The sequence below is a fragment of the Symphalangus syndactylus genome, chromosome 3 (genome assembly GCF_028878055.3).
Source record: "Symphalangus syndactylus isolate Jambi chromosome 3, NHGRI_mSymSyn1-v2.1_pri, whole genome shotgun sequence".
In the NCBI taxonomy this organism is placed as follows: domain Eukaryota; kingdom Metazoa; phylum Chordata; class Mammalia; order Primates; family Hylobatidae; genus Symphalangus; species Symphalangus syndactylus.
This window is the reverse complement of record NC_072425.2, coordinates 58,778,495-58,798,869: the sequence shown is the minus strand read 5'-3', so window position 1 is coordinate 58,798,869 and position 20,375 is coordinate 58,778,495.

The following is a 20,375-nucleotide window of genomic DNA, read 5'->3' as shown; positions in this document are numbered from 1 at the left end:
CGCCTATAGATGGCAAAACTAAAAGAGCACACGATAACACACGCCCACTGGGGCTTCAGCTGTAAACATTCACCCCTAGACACTGCCATGGGGTCGGAGCCCCACAATCTCCTCATCTGCATGCTTCCCTTAGAGGTCTGAGCAGCAGGGCACCAAAGAACTGAGCCACACCCCCATCACATGCCCTGCGAGGGGGACAAGGGAACTTTTACCGTTTCACTGTAATGGTGGCTACATGCCATTACACATTCATTCAGACCCATAGAATGCACCGCACCAAGAGTGGAGTCTAATGTTACCTATGGACTCTGGGTGATAATGATGAATCAGTGTAGGTTCATCAGTTGTAACAAATGTACACTCTGGTCGGGGGAGGGCATTAATAAGGGGGAAAGCCGTGCATATGTGGGGTCAGGAAGCATGTGGGAAATCTAAGTCTTAAAAAAAAAACCAAACAAGCCTTTCTTCCATTTCAGGAGTGGAAAGGTCAGATAATCAAGCATTGCTGCCTCGGAAGTTATAGTTTCACCAGAGAGACAAAAAAAAAAAAGAAAGAAAAAAATTACTAGTAGAGATATTGTCTCTGGGAAATATTTGGTAAATATCAAAGATTCTAGTCTTGGCACAAGTTGACATCCCATCCCTAACTTCACACACATCCTATGGGACCTTGTCAGCTAATGTGCTGCCCTCCCAACAACCAAAGGAAACACTTATTCCTCACAGAAGGGCCCTCAGAAACCTCAAATACAGAGAAAAACATCTCAACAACAATGATTTTAGAGGAAGTTTACAGAGGAAAAATTTATGTGAGAAACAAATCCACTTTCATTAGGATCTTTGTAATATTTTTAACCAGATAAAACGCAAACTTCAGGCATATGCTATATTATGGGAAAATATACTCTAAAGATATAGAGAAGCCCCATTGGAATTATAGTTGTGTTTATCAGATACTTCTGAATTCTAAGCTATTTAAGGTTAAGATAATTTGAAAATATTACGTTCACTTTTCATTGATATTACTTTTTTTAGCCATAAAAAATAAAGTACAGCCATTTCAAAAATTGAGAACAGGCCAGGCGTGGTGGCTCATGCCTGTAATCCCAGCACTTTGGGAAGCCAAGATGGGTGGATCACTTGAGGTCAGGAGTTCAAGGCCAGCCTGGCCAACATGGTAAAACTGTACTAAAAATACAAAACTTAGCCAGGCCTACTGGTGGGCACCTGTGATCCCAGCTACTCGGGAGGCTGAGGCAGAAGAATAGTTGAACTCGGGAGGTGGAGGTTGCAGTGAGCCGAGATTGCACCACTGCACTCCAGCTTGGGCAACAGAGTGAGATCCTGCCTCAAAAAAAAAAAAAAAAAAAAAAATGAGAACAATGCATACTATATTTCAAAATGGTATATTTGTATATTCCTCCAAATATAAAAACAAAAAAAGTACTTGTATTTACTTATAAAAAATAAGATGGTCAATGGAGCTGCTCTTCAGAAATCTGTACATTTGGAAGAACACTGGGACAAAGAACATTCGAATGCTGCCTGAGGCTGCAGAGAAGGAAACGGAAACCAGTGGTCAAATAAAGATAAGGCTGGGGCTGGGCACGGTGGCTCAGGCCTATAATCCTAGCACTTTGGGAGGCCAGGCAGGAGGATTGCCTGAGCTCAGGGTTCGAAACCATCCTGGGCAACACAGGGAAACCCTGTCTCTACTGAAAATACAAAATAATTAGCTGGGCATCGCAGCATGCATCTGTAATCCCAGCTACTCAGGAGGCTGAGGCAGGATAATTGCTTGAACCTGGGAGGCGGAGGCTGCAGTGAGCCGAGATTGTGCCACTGCACTCCAGCCTGGCTGACAGAGCGAGACTCCATCTACCCAAAAAAAAAAAAAAAAAAAAAAAAAAAAAGATAAGGCTGGAAGCTCCACTATGAAGTTACTTGGACAGGAGTTGGACTTGCTAAAAAATGGAAAATGTGAACACATCACACATCTGGAGCAAGTGTTTGAGACCCCTAAGTGAATGTACCTTGTGATGGGGCTCTGTGAACAGGGAGAATTTGAAGAAATTCTGAATAGGAGAGGGCACATCCAGAGAATGAGTCAAGGTAGGTCATCCTAAGCCTCACATCTGCTGTAGCGTGTCTTCACAATAAAGTACATAGAAATCTGAAACTGGAGAGCATAATGGTTCAAAGCAGCTTTATTGATGCTAACAACAAACTGAACTTCAACATAAAGGTAATTTTGGCTTAGCGGGGAGGAAGCCATGCTGCGCACCACATGTGGGGCTCCCGTCTGCACGACCCCTGAAGTTCTCAATGCCCATAGCTATAGCCAGCAATGTGACACTGGGGCCATCAGGTCACAAGGACATATCATTATGTGGGAACCCCCTTTATGGCAAGTTCAGAAGAGACATTTTTGAATTAACAGAAAGAGAGAGCTACATTTTGAAGATCCACTTTGGGATTCTATAAGTGATTGCACTAAAAGCATTTTGAAACGACTTATCAAAGTGGATCCTGCTCCCAGAATCACAGCTAAGGAACTGCTCGATGCCCAACGGCCAGCAGGCCATACACTTCCTTTGGCGAGATCAACCAATGTGATAGAAATGATTTAAGAATGGAAAGACAACCCAGGAACCGATGAGGAAAACACAGCAGGTCGAAAAAAGAGCAACTGCTTCATTCAAAGGTAGTTGAGAAGCCACCAACCCGGGGAAATGCCACTGATGTCCTAACACTTCAATTGAAGAAGAGGAAAACCAGCCCTCTTGTGAAAAGATATCATCTGTGGCCAGTAAGAAGGCAAATTATGGACAGAAGGCAAATATGGGCAAGCAAATAAGGGCCACATGTAGCAACCACTTTCTGTTGGGCTCAGTGGAGACATAGAGAAATCCCCTGTGACTTCAAGACAGAGAATAACAACAAAATACATTACTAAATCAACTGCAATGCCCTGTGTAGAACCACATAAGGCAAGTTCAAGGTTTCCTCCAAGGCTGAACAGTACAAGGACAAGCTATTCTTCCTTGTGCTAAAATGAGAGGATGAGAGGAAGAAAGGACAGGACTATTCTGAGCCTGTCAGCTCCACTGAGCCCTGTAGCTGCTTGCATCAATTTAAAATGGAAGCTATGGCTGCGTACTGCAGCTCATGCCTATAATCCAAGCACAGAACTTTGGGAGGCTGAGGCGAGCGAATCACGAGATTAGGAGCTCGAGATCATCCTGGCTAACATGGTGAAACCCTGTCTCTACTAAAAATACAAAAAATTAGCAAGGTGCCTGTAGTCCCAGCTATTCAGGAGGCTGAGGCAGGAGAATTGCTTGAATCCGGGAGGCAGAGGTTGCAGTGAGCTGGGATCAGGCCACTACACTCCAGCCTAGGTGACAGAGCAAGACTCTATCTCAAAATAAATTAATTAATTAATTTAATTTAATTTAAAAAATAAAATAAAATGGAAGCTATTTATCTCCAAAGCAGCATGAACTGTATGTGGTGTTACAGCACAGCCACCAATGCGCTTGATAGCAAGCTGCAGCCAGGATCAACTCAAGACCTATCACAGGCTAAGGCTGTCTAATGGACAGATGCCCTCAAAGCAGTAGGACCAGCTGAGAAGGCTTTGAGTTATACTTGCTCAGTTTTCCTCACTGTGATGGCTAAGTTTATGCATCAACTTGAATGGTCATTGACCATGGAGTGTTCAGATTAAACATTATTTCTGGGTGTGTCTGTGAGGGTACTAAATTACTTATATATATCCAATTAAAAACAGATATTAACCCTGTCCTTCATTCCCTGACCTCCCCCCGAACCCACCACACACACACAAAATGAATTCTACAAGAGTGTGGTGAGATTCACTGCTCATGGTAATGTCGATCAGAACAAATTTTCTTAAAAGTAATGCAGCTTATAGCAAAAGGCTTTAAGACATGTATATTCTTGGTGCAGTCATCCTTAGCCTCAGTCTTCTCATCTGTAAAATGAGGACAATGATGCCTCCATATGACAGCTGAAATTCTGTATTCAGGCCATCTGAAAGCTATAGTTGCTTAATAAATGCCACTTCCATTTGTCTCTTTCCTCTGGTAAAACCCCATCTTGTTCACTATCCAAACAACAGCATGGTTACTACCATGGTTACCTATGTTATTATTTAGAGCTGTTATCTTGCAAAATGCACTTCCACATGGCTTTTAAACAAAGATGATAACCAGGGTAAGTCAGAGACTAAGAACCCAATTGCAATCACCTTATCAGACATTAAATTCATGATTTTTTATGTGGTTCGATTTGTGTTCTGATCAAAGAAGCTAAGCAGGATACAGAAAATGTACCATGGCCATTTGGTACATCGACCCAGGACTGTCACATGTGTGACTTTCCTTAATCTACACAACAACTGGCTAAAATAAAGCATTATTAACTCCACTGGATAGATTAAGAAACTGTAGCTCAGAGAAAGTAAGTGGCTTGTGCAAGGGATCAGAGGTAGAACCAGCATTTAAACCAAGATCTTCTGGCTCTAAGACACATCTATGGTCTTTCTTCCAACATGCTACCCCAGGGGAACTCCTGGCTCCACCTCTGACCCAAGTGCTCTCTGACCAAAATCAAGTAGAGCCTACAGATGTCTTCTGTATGGCATTATAGAAAGGGCAGTGGCCTCTTTACATTCATCTTTCAACAGGTGTTCATTGAGCATCTTCAATTTGCAGGCCCCATGATAGGGTCTAGGAATGCAGAGATCACCAAGCAAAACCCCTGCTCATGACACTGATTTATGTTTTAGTTAAGAAGCCTGCTTGAGGTGAATAAGTGAATGTAATGAGGTAAGCACAGGAATTGGATGGCCAGAAGATCCAAGGACATCATATTGGAAATAAGACCTGGTAATGCCAACCCTGCAAAGAACTCTGCATTGGGGGTGGGAGAGTTTAGGCAGAAAAGCAGAAAGAGAAAAGAGCATTGGATGACATCAAGATTGTGAAGTAAGAAGTCCTGGAGCCTCCTTCCCCCTACTAACACACTGATTCAACAAAATTCACAGACAAGTTCCCTTCATGAGAATTCCAGAAACTAACTGAAAGACAAAAGAACTACAAGACTGACAGAAAACAAATCACAAAATGGCAATAGTAAATTCATCCTTATCAATAATTACTTTAAATCTAAATGGATTAAACGCTCCAGTCAAAAGATACAGTGGCCAAATGAATTTTTTAAAGACCCAACTATTTGTTGTCTACAAGAAATTCACTTTGGATTTAAGGACACACAGGCTGAATGTGAAGGGATAAAAAAAGATATTCTATGCTGCAGATAAAAAAGGGCAGGGTAGCTATATTTATATCAAACAAAACAGACTTTAAGTCAAAAATTGGCAGAACGGATAAAGAAGGACATTATACAATGATAAAAGAATCAATCTACCAGGAAGATATAACAATTATAAATACATATGCACCCAACATCAGAACACATAAATATATAAAGCAAACACTGACAGAACTAAAGGGAGAAATAGATACAATAATAGTAGGAGATTTAAATATCCTAATTTCAATGATATTTTTGATAGAACAGCAAGTCAGAATATCGATAAGAAAACAGCAGACCTGAACACTACAGACCAAATGAACCTAACAAACATCCAGATTATTCTACCCAAAAACAGCAGAATATACATTTTTCCAGCTCATGCAGAAGTTTCTCCAGGATAGATGACATGGTAGATCACAAATCTTCATAAATTAAAGAAAATTGAGGTGAGGCATGGTGGCTCATGCCTGTAATCTCAGCAATCCCAGCACTTTGGGAGGCCAAGGCAGGAGAATCACTTGAGGCCAGGAGTTTGAGACCAGCATGGACAACATAGTGAGAACCCATCTCTACAAAAAGAAAGAAGAGGGAGAAGAGGAAGAAGAAAAAGAAGAAGAAGAAGAAGAAGAGGAGGAGGAAGAAGAGGAAGAAGAGGAAGGAGGGGGAGGGGGAGGAAAGGGGGAGGAGGAGGGGAGAGGGAGGAAGAGAGGAGGGGGAGGGGGAGGGGGAGAGGAGGGGGAGGAGGAGGGGGAGGGGGAGAGGAGGGGGAGGGGAGGGGGAGAGGATGGGGAGGGAAGGGGGAGGGGAGGGGGAGGGGAGCGGGAGGGGAGGGGGAGGGGAAGAGGAAGAGGTAGAAGAGGAGGAGGAGGAGGAAGAAGAAAAAGAAGAGGAAGGAGGAGGAGGAAGGAGAAGAAGGAGAAGGAGAAGACTGAAATCATACCAAGTATCTTTACTGAGCATAATGGAGGAAACCAGAAATCAATAGCAGAAAGAAAACTGAAAAATTTATAAATACACAGAAATTAAACAAACCATTATTTAGTAACCATTGAGTCAATGAAGAAATCTAAAGGAAATTAGAAAATATCTTGAGAAAAATGAAGACAAAGATGCAAAATACCTAGGGTACAGCAAAAGTAGTACTAAGTGGGAAGTTTATTGCAATAAATGCCTACATTAAAAGAGAAGATCTCGAATAAGCAACCTAATTTTATATCCTAAAGAACTATAAAAAGAAGCTCAAAGCAAGTAGAAGGCAAGAAATTACAAAATATTAATCAGAATAAACAAAATAGAAAACAAAAAAATAGAAACGATAAACAAAAATGAGTTTTGAAAAATAAAATTGACAAACCCTTAGCTAAACTAATTCAGAAAAAAAGAGAGAGAAGTAAATAAAATTAGAAATGAAAGAGGAGACATTACAACTAATACAACAGAAATAAGAAGAATAAGAGACTACTATGAACAAATATACACCAACAAACTGGATAACCTAGAAGAAATAAATAAATTCCTAAAAACATACTGCCTACCAAGACTACACCATGAAGAAATAGCGAATGGAAAGTGTGAACAGAACTATATCTAGTATGAAGATTGAATCAATAATCAAAAACCTCTCAACAAAGTAAAACCCAAACCAGATGCTTTCACTGGTTAATTCTACTAAACATTTAAATAAGAACTGATGCCAATTTTTCTCAAACTCTTTCAAATAATTGAAGAGGAAGGAACACTTCCAATTTCATTTTTTGAAGTCAGCATTACCCTGAAATCAAAGACAGCAAAGATACCACAAGAAAACTACAAACCAATATCTCTGAAGAACATACATGCAAAAATCCTCAACAAAATTCTAGCAAACCAAATCCAGCAACACATTAAAAGGTTCATACCTCAAGTGGAAATTTCCCCTGGGATGCAAGGATGGCTTAACATATGAAAATCAATTATGTGATACACCACATTAACAGAATGATGACAAAATTTGCATAATCATCTCAATAGATGCAGAAAAAGCATTTGACATTATTCAACACTCTTTCATAATAAAATCTCTCAACAAATTAAGAATAGAAGGAAGGTATGTCAACATAATAAAAGCCATATTTGAAAATTCCACAGCTAATATCACATTCAATGGTAAAAAACTGAAAAGTTTTTCCTTTAAGATAAGGAAAAAAGCAAGGATGCCCAGTCTCCACTACTTCTATTCAACATAATACTGGAAGTCCTAGCCAGAACAATTGGGCAAGAAAAAGAAATAAAAGGCTTCCAAATCAGAAACGAAGAAGTAAAATTATCCATGTTTGCAGATTACAAGATCTTACGTATAGAAAACTCTCAAGACTTCATAAAAAACTGTTAGAACTTGTATATAAATTCAGTAAAGTTGCAGGATATAAAATCAACATACAAACATCAGTTCTATTTCTATACACTAACAAACTACCTGAAAACGAAATTAGGAAAACAATCCAATTTACAATATCAACAAAAAGAACAAAATACTTAGAAATAAACTTAATTAAAGAGAGGAAAGACACTAGAAACTATGAAACATTGATTAAAGAAATTAAAGAAAACACAAACAAATGGAAATACATCTTGTGTTCATAGATTGGAAGACTTACTATTGTCAAAATGTCCATACTACCCAAAGCAACTTACAGATTCAATGAAATCCCTATCAAAATCTCAATGGCATTTTTTTTTACAAAATAGAGAAAACAATTTTACAATTTATATGGAGCCAAGAAAGACCACAAAGAGCCAAATTAATCTTGAGAAAGAAGAACAAAATTGGAAGCACCACACTTCCCGATCCCAAACTGTATTACAAAGCCATAGTAATCAAAACAGCATGGTACTACCACAAGACAGACATAAACCAGTAAAACAGAATAAAGCCCAGAAATAAGTCCATGCATATATGGTCAACTAACCTTTGGGTAAATACCCTTTGACAAAGGCACCAAGATTAGAAAATGGGAAAAGAATAGTCTCTTCAGCAAAACTGAATGTCCAATGCAAAAAAAAAAAAAAAAATGAAATTGTACCATACACAAAGACCTTACATTCAAAGATCAGGGTAGGCATGATGGCTCATGCCTGTAATTTCAGAGCTTTGGGAGGCTAAGGCAGGAGGATCATTTGAGCCCAAGAAGTTCAAGGCCAGCCTAGACAACATAACAAGACCCCATCTCTACAAAATATGTAAAATTTAGCCAGGCATGATGATGCACACCTGTAGCCCTAGCTACTTGGAAGGCTGAGTTGGGAGGATTGCTTGAGCTCAGTTGAGATTACAGTAAGCTATGATTGCACCACTGCACATCAGCCTGGGTGACAGAGAGAGACACTGTTTATTCGAGAAAAAAGATCAATTCAAAATGGATTAAAGACATAAGAACTGAAACCATAGAATTCCTATAGAAAAACATAGGGGGGAAGCTTTATGACATTGGTCTTGGCAATGATTTTATGAATATGAAACCAACAGCACAGGCAACAAAAACAAGTGCAACATTGTACCTGTGGTCAACAATAATGTATTGTACACTTAAAAATGTGTTAAGAGGACGGATCTCATGTTAAATATTCTTACCATGATAATGTTTTAATTTATAAAGAAAAGAGGTTTATTTGGCTTATGATTCTGCAGGCTGTACAAGCATGGCACAAGCATCTCCTCAGCTTCTGGGGAGAAGGAAGTCTTTACTCACGGAAGATAGTGGAGGGGAAGCAGGCACTTCGCAGGGTGAGAGGGAGCAAGGGAGCAGTTAAATAAATAAACAAGAGCAAAGGGTATTGGGGTGGGCAAGGAGTGAAGGAGGGGATTAAGGAGCAAAACAATTGCTGGAGTGATGTGAGGGGGCACAGGAGGTAAGCAACGCGTCCTCATCCATCAGGGCTGCGTGGGCCCAGGTGGGACTGTATTCTAAAGGATAGTGGGGGAAGTCATAAGGGGAAGTGATACCACCTGATTTACATTTTTTTAAGACCCCTGTAACTTTAGTGTGGAGAACAGAGTGAAAGCATTAAGTCCAGCTTAGGACTCCAGCTGTACTCCCGCAGCAAGAGAATGGTGGCCCGGTGATGGGCAGAAGTGGTGAGCATTCAGGAAAGTGGGGTTCTGCGTCACCTTGCTGATGAATTGGGTATGTGAATATAAACATGAGGGGTATGTGAATATAAGCATGAGGGTAGGGATAAAGGAAAGAAAGAAATCATGAGTGAGCTCTTGTATGTTTACTTGAACAACAAGGTGCCATTAACTGAAGTGAGGAGGCCAAAGGAGAAACAGATAGAAGGAATTGATGTTGGCTGAGGTAAGTTTGAACTGCTGGTGAGATATCCAAATGAATATAAGAAGTTAGTAGTTGACCTTAGAAGCCTTTGGTTCCTTGCAGTATTCAGGATTGGATTGGATTAACTAGGAAATGAGTCTAGAGAAGGGAAGAGGGCCTAGAGACAGTCTGGCTCCTCATTTAGAAAGTTAGAGCAATGATTCCCACCTAGTCTACCTTGTAGGGTCTCCACTAGGATTCACTGAGGAAAGGGCAGAGCTCTGTTCCAATTTCAAGGATTCTAAGTTGCAAACACCACCCCACTATTCCCTCTTCTCAGCGTTAAGGAGGCTGATGAGGAATTTCCGATGTGGGAAAGCTCTCCAGTGAGACTGGAAAGGTTGCTGGAGCCTCCACCCCTACTTCCAGGACAGGCTGGTTCTCCCAAGCCTTAGCCTCATTTCTACAACCCTGAGACAATCAAAAATGACCTGGTCTTCTTCCCCATCCTGCCCATTGTTATTGTGAAGCCCATCACCATTTCATCAAAATACATAGCACGGAAGAGCCACTCTGTTGTTGAGATGCTCATGAAACCCTTGGGCAGTTGGCCTGAGAAGTTTGAGAAACACCAGTGCCTCCTTTTCTCAAACTGTACAGGCACATTTTTCTTCATGCAGAATTTCACATATGGAAGATTTCACTTTGTAATTCCCAGATGTTCTTCTATTATCTATGAGCAAGATAAATTCTTTTTTTCTTTTCTGCATGTTACACACACACACACACACACACACCCCTATCCTCCCATCTAGCTGCAAAACAGAAAACATTTTTTCATTGAATTGTATCTTTCCCGTCCTTTTGAATGCAGAACAAACATGGAAAATTTTCAAAGGAATAATCCCTCCCAAGTCTATGATGTAAATATAAAGAGGGGGGTGATGACGATGTCCCCTGGACTCAATGCTGACCGCTCTTCACTATCACCCAGGGGGCAAATGCTGCCGGCGCAAGGCCAACCACCTGCACTTCATCCACACCTCCACAACTTGTCCAGCCTTTCAGCTGCCTTGGCCTTCATCTCTCATCTTTCCAGGGAAGAAGATAAAAGCATTCACTCCCTCCCTAAGGATGTTGTGGAAAGAGTATGTAAGAATCCACTGTGTGTGGCTGTGTGGTCTGAGTCACTCTAAAATGGAAAATATAAGAATGGAAGTATAGAAAATATGAAATCCTTGCTTTAGGAAAGAGGCTCCTGTGATCTCACTTGATGATTAAATAAATCAGCATCACTGAAACAATAACAAGTGTTTCCTACTCCCTCAAAAACATTATCATAAATATATTGCATGAATCTATGCACATCTATTTACATAAACAAACACACATACTTCATTTACACAATTACACATAAGGAGGCTGTAGGTTGCATGTATAGTAAACATGTACCAATCTTCTCAGAACTCCTGCTGTGTGCCAAGGTCTATGCTAAGTGCTATGGATGTGAAAATGAATAATACACAAAATACCTTTCCTTGTGGAGCTTATTGGCTAGTAGTGGACACAGACTTCTAGACAATCTCAGCCTGCCTATCCAGTGAAACAGCAGGCATTTCCTCAGATTTGCAGAATGTTCAGAGGAGAGACAGAGCATGACTTTCTGGCAGAAAGTACAGGAGGCTGGATACTGGTCCCCAAAGATGTCCACATCACAATCCCAAAGCCTGTGGCTATGTCATCTTGCATGGCAAAGAGACTGCGCAGATGGGATTAAATTAAGAACCTTGACAAAGGGAGGTTATCCTGGATTATCCAGGTGGGCCCAATGCAATCACAGGGGTTCTAGAAGAAGGAGGCAAGAGGATACAAGCCAGAAAAACAAAATGTGATGATGGAAGCAGAGGTTGGAGTGATGTGTTTTGAGGATGGAGGAAGGGGCCACAAGCCAAGAATGCAGGAGGACTGTAGAAGCTGGAAAAGGCAAGGAAAAGATTCTCCCCTAGAGCCTAGAAAATGGCCCTGCCAACACCTTCAGGTTATGCTCCTATCTCCAGAACTGGGAGAGAATACAATTGCGTTGTTTAAGCCACTAAACTTGTGGGAAGCTGCTACAGCAGCTGGAGGAAACTCACACGGGTTAGGAAGAGATTACCGGAAGAGATCAGATTTAGGCTTTGAGAATTAAGTAGGAAGCTTCAGGAGGCCAACACAGGGGTGACAGGCGGGAGCACCCAGGCGTGGGGACCATGAAAGCAGTGGACGGAGGGTACGCATGCTGCAGCGTCCCAGAGGCTCTGCTTTCCTTTATCTTTTGTTCAGACAGTAGAGGGTAGTGGAGAGGAGGAGGATGTGATACTGAGTGGATTTGGAAGGCCTTGAATGGGGAATATCAGTTATAGCCACAATAATGCTGTGTAACAAACCATCCCCAAACCTGTGGCTTTACACATCAACCACTATTACTTCTCACAAACCAGTGGTCAGCTGAGTGGTTCCACTGATCTGAGCAGACACACCGGTGTGGCTGGGCCTGCACACGCATCTGTGGTTAGGAGCGTGTGGGCTGGTCGGTCTGGGTTGGACTCAGCTGGGAGGTCTGTGGCTCTCTTCCCTGTCTCTCTCACATCCTTTTAATGGGCTACCCTGGGTTTGATCTCTTGGTGGTAGCAGGGATGGAAAGAGAAGAGCAGAAATTCACAAGCACTTTTTCAATCTTATTGCATAAAGTTTGCCACACTCTCACTGGCAAAACTAAGTCACACAGTGTATTGGTTTGCTAGAGCTGTCATAACAAAGTACCACAGATGGTGGCTAAAACAACAGACATTTATTTTCTCACCCTTCTGGAGGCTGGAAGTCTGAGATCAAGGTGTCGACAGAATTGGTTTCTTCTGAGGCCTCTCTCCTCGGCTTGTAGATAGCTGTCTTCTCCCAATGTCTTCAGATGGCCTTTCCTCCATCTGTCTGTGTCCTAACTTCTCTTTCTTTTTTTATTTTTATTTTTTTCTTTTTTTGAGAAGTTGTTTTGCTCTTGTTGCCCAGGCTGGGGTGCAATGGTGTAATCTCAGCTCACTGCAATCTCTGCCTCCCGGGTTCAGGCGATTCTCCTACCTCAGCCTCCTGAGTAGCTGGGATTACAGGCATGCACCACCATGCCTAGCTAATTTTTTTGTATTTTTAGTAGAGACAAGATTTCTCCATGTTGGTCAGGCTGGTCTTAAACTCCCGACCTCAGGTTATCTGCCCACCTCGGCTTCCCAAAGCGGGATTACAGGTGTGAGCCAGCACGCCTGGCCTCCTAACTTCTCTTTCTAGGGACACCAGTCAGATTAGGACCCACCCTAATAACCTCATTTTAACTTGGCTACCTTTTTAAAGGCCCTGTCTCCAAATTCAGTCACACTCTGGGGTACCTGGGGTTAGAACTTCAACGCGAATTTGGGGGAGGGAGGACACAGTTCAGCCCACAGCCTATGGCCAAGTTCAGAGTCATTAAGGGAGAGGAATGCCAAGGGGCATGGAGCCTGAGAGAAATGAAAATTTGGCACCAGTAAGGTCATCAATGTGCTAATGAAGAATTAAGAATTTTTTTTTTTTTTTTTTTTTTTTTTTGAGACGGAGTCTCGCTCTGTCACCCAGGCTGGAGTGCAGTGGCGCGATCTCGGCTCACTGCAAGCTCCGCCTCCCGGGTTCACGCCATTCTCCTGCCTCAGCCTCTCCGAGTAGCTTGGACTACAGGCGCCCGCCACCACGCCCGGCTAACTTTTTTGTATTTTTAGTAGAGACGGGGTTTCACCGTGGTCTCGATCTCCTGACCTCGTGATCCGCCCGCCTCGGCCTCCCAAAGTGCTGGGATTACAAGCGTGAGCCACCGCGCCCGGCCTAGAATTAAGAATTTTGATTTAGGCCGGGCGCGGTGGCTCACGCCTGTAATCCCAGCACTTTGGGAGGCCGAGGCGGGCGGATCACGAGGTCAGGATATCGAGACCACGGTGAAACCCCGTCTCTACTAAAAATACAAAAAATTAGATGGGCGCAGTGGCGGGCGCCTGTAGTCCCGGCTACTCGGGAGGCTGAGGCAGGAGAATGGCGGGAACCCGGGAGGCGGAGCTTGCAGTGAGCCGAGATCGCGCCACTGCACTCCAGCCTGGGCGGGCGACAGAGTGAGACTCCATCTCAACAAACAAAAAAAAAAAAAAAAAAAGAATTTTGATTTAGATTCATTAAATGATGGGAAGCCTGCAGATTTTTAGCTGAGGAATATAACGATGAAAATTGCATTTAAGGAAATTATAGTTCCAGATAGGTGTCTTATAACACAGAACATGAATTTAAAGATTATTATTAGAAGTGGATTCTAAATGTCATGGCTCTGATGCAACATACTGATTGCAGTTATCTATTGCAAAGTGGCTCAAAACTTCGTGGCTTAAACAGCCATTTTATTAGATCTCACAATTTTGTGGGTCAGGAATTTGGGCTGGACTAAGCTAGGCACTAGAGAGTTCTCTAACAGTGAGAATGTGGGAACTTGCAGACTTATCTTTTCTTTTTTTTTTTGAGATGGAATCTCGCTCTGACACCCAGGCTGGAGTGTGGTGGCGTGATCTCAGCTCACTGCAACCTCTGCCTCTCGAGTTCAAGTGATTCTCCTGCCTCAGCCTCCCGAGTAGCTGGGACTACAGGCACCCACCACCACACCTGGCTAATTTTTGTATTTTTAGTAGAGACGGGGTTTCACCATGTTGGCCAGGCTTTTCTCAAACTCCTGACCTCAGGTGATCCACCTGCCTCTGCCTCCCAAAGGGCTGGGATTACAGGCATGAGCCACCGTGCCTGGCCTTTTTTTTTTTTTTTTTTTAAGAGAGACAGGATCTCTGCATGTTGCCCAGACCAGAGTTCAGTGGTTATTCACAGGTACTATCATAGCACACGACAGCCTCAAACTCCTGGGCTCAAGCCATCCTCCTGCCTCGGCCTCCTGAGTAGCTGGGACTAAAGGCATGTGCCACCATGCCTGGATCAACTTGCAGTCTCTTAATGACTGGACTCAGAAACTGGCACAGAGTTAATTCAACTGCATTGTGTTGGTGAAAATAGTAACAAGCAAGATCAAGCTATTCATGTCTAAAAGCCATGCTTCCTTGGGAAGGCAGGGTGTGAGTAGCTGAATTTACATGTTATCTTTTCTTCACATATCTAAAAAGGGCTTTCAAAGAACATGGGCAACATTTCGAAGCTAGGTGGTAACTTTCCACCAAGAACAGCATCTGATGGGAAGGCAGGTTTGGTTGCCCATTCTCAGTCTTGCTGAAGATTCATATTCTAGAGGACAAGCCAAAATGCCCAGACACTGCACCCCAACCCAGGGTCTCCCAGCATGCGCTTCTGTGCTTTTGGGTGCTACCAGCAGTAGTAGATTCTAAACCCTCCCAGGAGTGAAAAGAATGAAAAGGGACTGACTTCTGGCCCTTTTCTCTTGTGCTGTCATTCTACTGGCCCCCTCCAACAAAGAAGTGAGGGAAACAGAAGTGCACTGTGCCAGCCCCTCCAGGCGGTGAGTGAGAAAGAATTGCGACCTGTTCCAAGCGAGTGTGTGAGTATGAAACACCGTTAGTGGAATAGCGAAGTGAGATCGGGAAGGGAAGGATGCCAAGAGGATGTGCTAGTGAGGAGATTGCCTCTGTGAGCACTGGGGCTCACTCTGGCTGGGGGCTTCTGGGGGCTGCTGTAGAGCACAGTGCTGAGTTGGCCCATCGGTGGAGTGGAAGTGGGATCTTGGCCATGCAGCTCCTCTCCATCATGGCTGAGGGTTGTTCCCAGGGCACGGACTGCCTTGCACATCAGACCTGCTCCATGCATGGTTCTAGCAGCCAGAGAAAGCTCAGGCAGAGAGTTACAGACACTCATAGTAGAAGGGCAGGAATGGCAGGTTTTCAGGGGATACAGATGGGGCCCCGACAGTGTGCACTGGAAACTCGTATCAGGGCACCCACCTTGGACCTCACATCATGGCCATTTTCACCAGTTACACTGTTGAGATATTTTTATCAAATAATCAAAATATGAATGTAGCGTGGATGCTCAGCAAAATAAAATACAATGAAATAAATTCAAACAACACAGAAATGTGTGTAATCAGGGCGCAGTGGCTCAGGCCTATAATCCCAGCACTTTGAGAGGCCAAGGTGAAGGATCACTTGAGCCCAGGAGTCTGAGACCAGCCCGAGCAAGAAAGTGAGACCCCATCTGTACAGGAAAAAACACAAAAATTAGCCAGGTGTGGTGGCACAAGTCTGCAGTCCCAGCTAGTCAAGAGGCTGAGGTTCGATCACTTGAGCCTGGAGGTGGAGGCTGCAGTAAGCAGAGATCACACCACTGCACTCCAGCCTGGGCAACAGAACAAGACTCTGTCTCAATCAATCAATCAATCAATAAAAGTACTATCATGTCTTCTTCCCTCTACCCATTCCACAGAGGTGTCCACTCTTGCAACTGTTTCTGTTTTAAACTGTTGGTTACAATCATCCTTCTAAATAATATACTTCAGAGAGTAGGTCCTCATTATCCAAGAACAATTGGCACTGGAAAAAAAGCCACTTAAAGTGAATCCATTTAAAACAGAGATCAAAATTTCACAGTAAATGGTGATTAGGAGATTATCTTGAAAACTGAAACTAAAATTATAAAAATAAATGTACTTTTATTCAATAAAAGTTAGATTATAATGGCAACTGTGCATTAATTCTTAGAGTAAAGAATAAATCAACCATTTAAAGAGTATGGGGAGTAATTTTTATACAAAATTGTACAATAGCAGGATGCATCAAGAGGGAAGGAGGAAAACAGAAGGAACTGACATTTCACACGCACCTTTCACAAACTCACTGATTGCTGCACCAGGCTCTACATATATTATCCCCTATCATCCTTACAACACCATCAAGCATGAGTATTCCCATTTTACAACAACTAAAACTGAAGCTCAAAGAGGTAAAGCAAATTATCCAGGTCATTTAGCTTAGAAGTGGTAAAACCAAGATTTGAACGCATGCAACTTGAGTCAACAAGACCATTTCTGGGCACAGGCTTGCAGAAGAGAGTATTATGGCTAAACTGTCTCCTCTTCCCAAAATGTGTATATTATTGCCCCCCACCACCACCCCATGTACCTAGAATGTGACTGTGTTTATAGAGAGGACCTTTAAAGAGGTAATTTAAGTGAAATGAGATCATATGGGTGGGCCCTAATACAATTTGACTGTTGTGCTCACAGGCAGAGGATATTTGGACAGAGAGACACCAGAGATGTACAGGCATAGTGGGAAGGCCATGTGAGCTCACAGTGAGATGGGCGCCGTGTGCAAGGCAGAAAGAGAGCCCTCACCAGCAATTGAATTTGCGGCACCTTGATTATGGTCTTCCAGCCTCCAGAACTGTGAGAAAAGTCATTTCTGTTGTTCAAGTCATCCAGTATGTAGTACTTTGTCATGGCAGCCATCAGGAACTAACACACAGGGAAATGGAAAAGGAAAGGAGGCAGGGGAGGGAAAGAAAAATAAGAGGAGAAGGAAGAAGTGAGAAGAGAATTATTCAATCTCAATTTACCTTGGGATTTGGGGAGGAGCTTGCCTATATGAATGAGTGAAAGGAATAAAACCGTGAGCAAAACTTTGAGAAAACTTCTTAGAACCATTGTCTGGGATGCCTCCTTGAATAAGCTGCACATAGACACAAGCTCCACCCACACACCCACCATCATCCCTCCAGGGCAGCCACTGACTCCCAACAAGGAACAACCTTTGTGTTACCAGCAGCCTACATTCTTAATGTGACACGTTACCCCCTCAAGGGAAGCATCCAAAGGAAGTCCTATTAGATTCCTACTAAATGGTTGGATTCAGTTTTTAAAAAGGTTTAAAAAGATGAATAGTGAGGAAATGGTTCTGATCTGCATGTTTTTCCAGACCTTGGAGTTTTTCCACCCTGGCTGCTTCTAGTTCTGCCTTCAAAGGGCCAGGGAGGTGAACTGAAGGGAAGATAAGCTCCTTTGTCTCCGTCAAAAGCAGATACCACAAAGCAGGGAGCAGCACTCCCCACAGGGCCTGTCGATTGCTCAGTGTTTTACCGTTTTCCTTGCAGTTAAAGGCATGTCAACTGGGGAGGGGTCCACACTGGGGGGCAGCAGCACCTGCCAAGATGTGTTTACAGCAGATGCTTAGATCTTGTTTTAATGTCATCTGATCTTTAGAGGGAGCAGAGCTTGAAAGAGTTTCTGTCCAAGGATGCAAAGAACGGAGAACCTCACACTAGCAGCTGAGAAAGCAATGTTTTGAAAGATGGGATAAATTGGTGACCACAGAGGAAAGTTGTTAGAGCTGGGGAAGGGCAGATTTTTTTTAACCTTTCATTAGTGATTCTGAAATAACAGATGGAACAGGGTCATCGACTGCATGATTAGTTTGCTTTGTTTTTGTTGTATTTTCCCCCTCTGAGAACCAGGAAAACAGCCAAGCTTTTTCTTGGTCCCTGACTTTAGAGAAAGTTGTGTTACAGGGCAGACAGCAGGGACTGCCTGTGTGCCATTTGCTTCTTGTGTCCCTGAAACATGGCATCCTTGAAGAGATGTCTCTGAGTTTGGGAACCTCCAAAACAGCCCCCTGGACAAGGATGTCAGTGCATGGCGTTTATTTGGGAGGTGAAGTCAGGACCAGCACTGGGGCACGTAGGGAAGTGAAGGAAGACGAAGAAAGATCCCACTAGAGGGAGACAGCAGGTTATCAATGTGGGCAACTGGGGCTCAAGCCGTTAGGAACTCCGGGAGACGGTGTGGACGATGCCCCTGAGTGATCCCAATCAAGAAGCAAAGAATCTGGGGTATTTATCCATCAAATCCCACATAGCATTTGTTGAGATTGCTCCTGGCAAGACATCAACTGCCCCGTCCTTCAGCCTGGCTGAGCAGGCCAGAGGGCGGCAGTAGCCAGAGGAAGGCAAAGAGCCTACATGGCCTTGCAGGTGGATGTGGACTTCCAGTGGGCTTTGAGTCAATGGACTTTGAGTCAATGGGCTTGGGAAGGATGAGGGCTTGAGAAGCCATAGGTGGGGCACTATAGTCTCTGCCACAGTGGTTATGCTAAGAAAAGGGAGGGAAAAATGCCTTCTAGGACCATGAGAAAGAGGAGGAGAATTCCAAAAATGAAAGGGTGATGATGAGCTCACAGGTTTTGCAAGTAGGATCGTTGAGACCTAAGACTCATGCCTTCTGTGGACTTTGTGAAAGTGACAGGACTGGATTGGCCACCTAGTGTTTGCTTCCACACCTGGGGCCCACAAATTACTTCTGGAGCTGGAGTCTAGCCTCCTTACATGCACTTCACCACTGCCAATCAGAACAAATGCCCAGCCAATTATAGTGGACATTCAACCAATCAGAATAGATTCCTGACAAGTTAGAACTGATTCTCAGCCAATCAGAACCAACACTGGCCATTAACAATGGGTTCTACTGGTTGTACCGGCCAAATAGCTCTAGCTGGGGGTAAACTCAGGCCTAAGCACAGACTTGCGGTCAGTGAGCTTGAACTTCAGCTTCCAGCCTCCACCTCTGCATCCTTTCCTCTCCCTCCTGTTATATTTCTTTCAGCAACCCAAAGCCTTCATGTAGCCCAGGCCTCTTGGCTTCAGAATTCTCACAAAGGAAAGGCTCATGTATCAGTCATTTACACCATAGTATAAATTCAAGACCCTAAAGCATCTAAAGAGCAAACTTCATATCTGACTGTTGAAACAAAGGCAGAAGCCCCATGAAAAGACACATCCACAACAGGGATGGGTCTTTGCCCCTGATATAACTCCACAGTAGCCGCCCACATGGGTAGGCTATAAAGCAGCCCATCTTACTTCAGTGCTTTTAGGGAGACTGCTGCCTGCCTGTCCTCCCAGATCCATCACAGCAATTGGTCCTTGTGTCCTTCACATGTCAAAGTCTGATGACCACCTTCGTTACCCACTCAGCTGCTCCTGAGGGTTCCATCCACTCTCACACACATAACCTAATGGTCCGTGAGGAACTATAGGCCTAAATGAAGCCAAAAGCCCTGCTTTTTACAGCCTGTGCCAGCCAGGTTTCAAAGAATGTCATGTGATACGGGTTATGTGGGATTTGGGCTGGGAGCTGCAGAGGTGAAGAGGGAACCCTGTCTGTTCTTGCACAGCAGCATCTCTTGCAATGGCCTTTCCTTTCTGTGCCTGCAGCCACAGCTCACCTGAGATCACTTCTCATGGAAAGCAGCCCAAAACGCCCTTCATCAGTCTCCCGGTCCCACCCTCCAGCCACCAGCCACCACTCTGTCCTGGATTTTGCTGCCGATTCCTCTTCTGAAAGCACAGCCTGAAGTAAGCCATTTCCTCCAGCAGACTTTCTAGTGGGTTCCCGCTGCTGGAATCTCCTGGGCTAGGAGGATGACTAGGACTAGGACTGCCCTCCAGAGCCCCTCAGTGTGGCTGCTCCTCAGTGTGGCTTCCCCAGGGCATGGCTGGCGCAGGGGGGTGGGATTCTCATGTGGGTGCTCGGGGCTCTGTGCGAGCATTCCCTCTCTCAAGGTGGAAGCTGCAACTCCTTTACTGCTCCAGCATTGCAAGTCCCGTGGCGTCACTTCCACTGGACTCCAGTGGCAACATACAAGTCACCAGCTGCACGATTCAGAGGGCGGGGAATTCAACTCCACCTCTTGA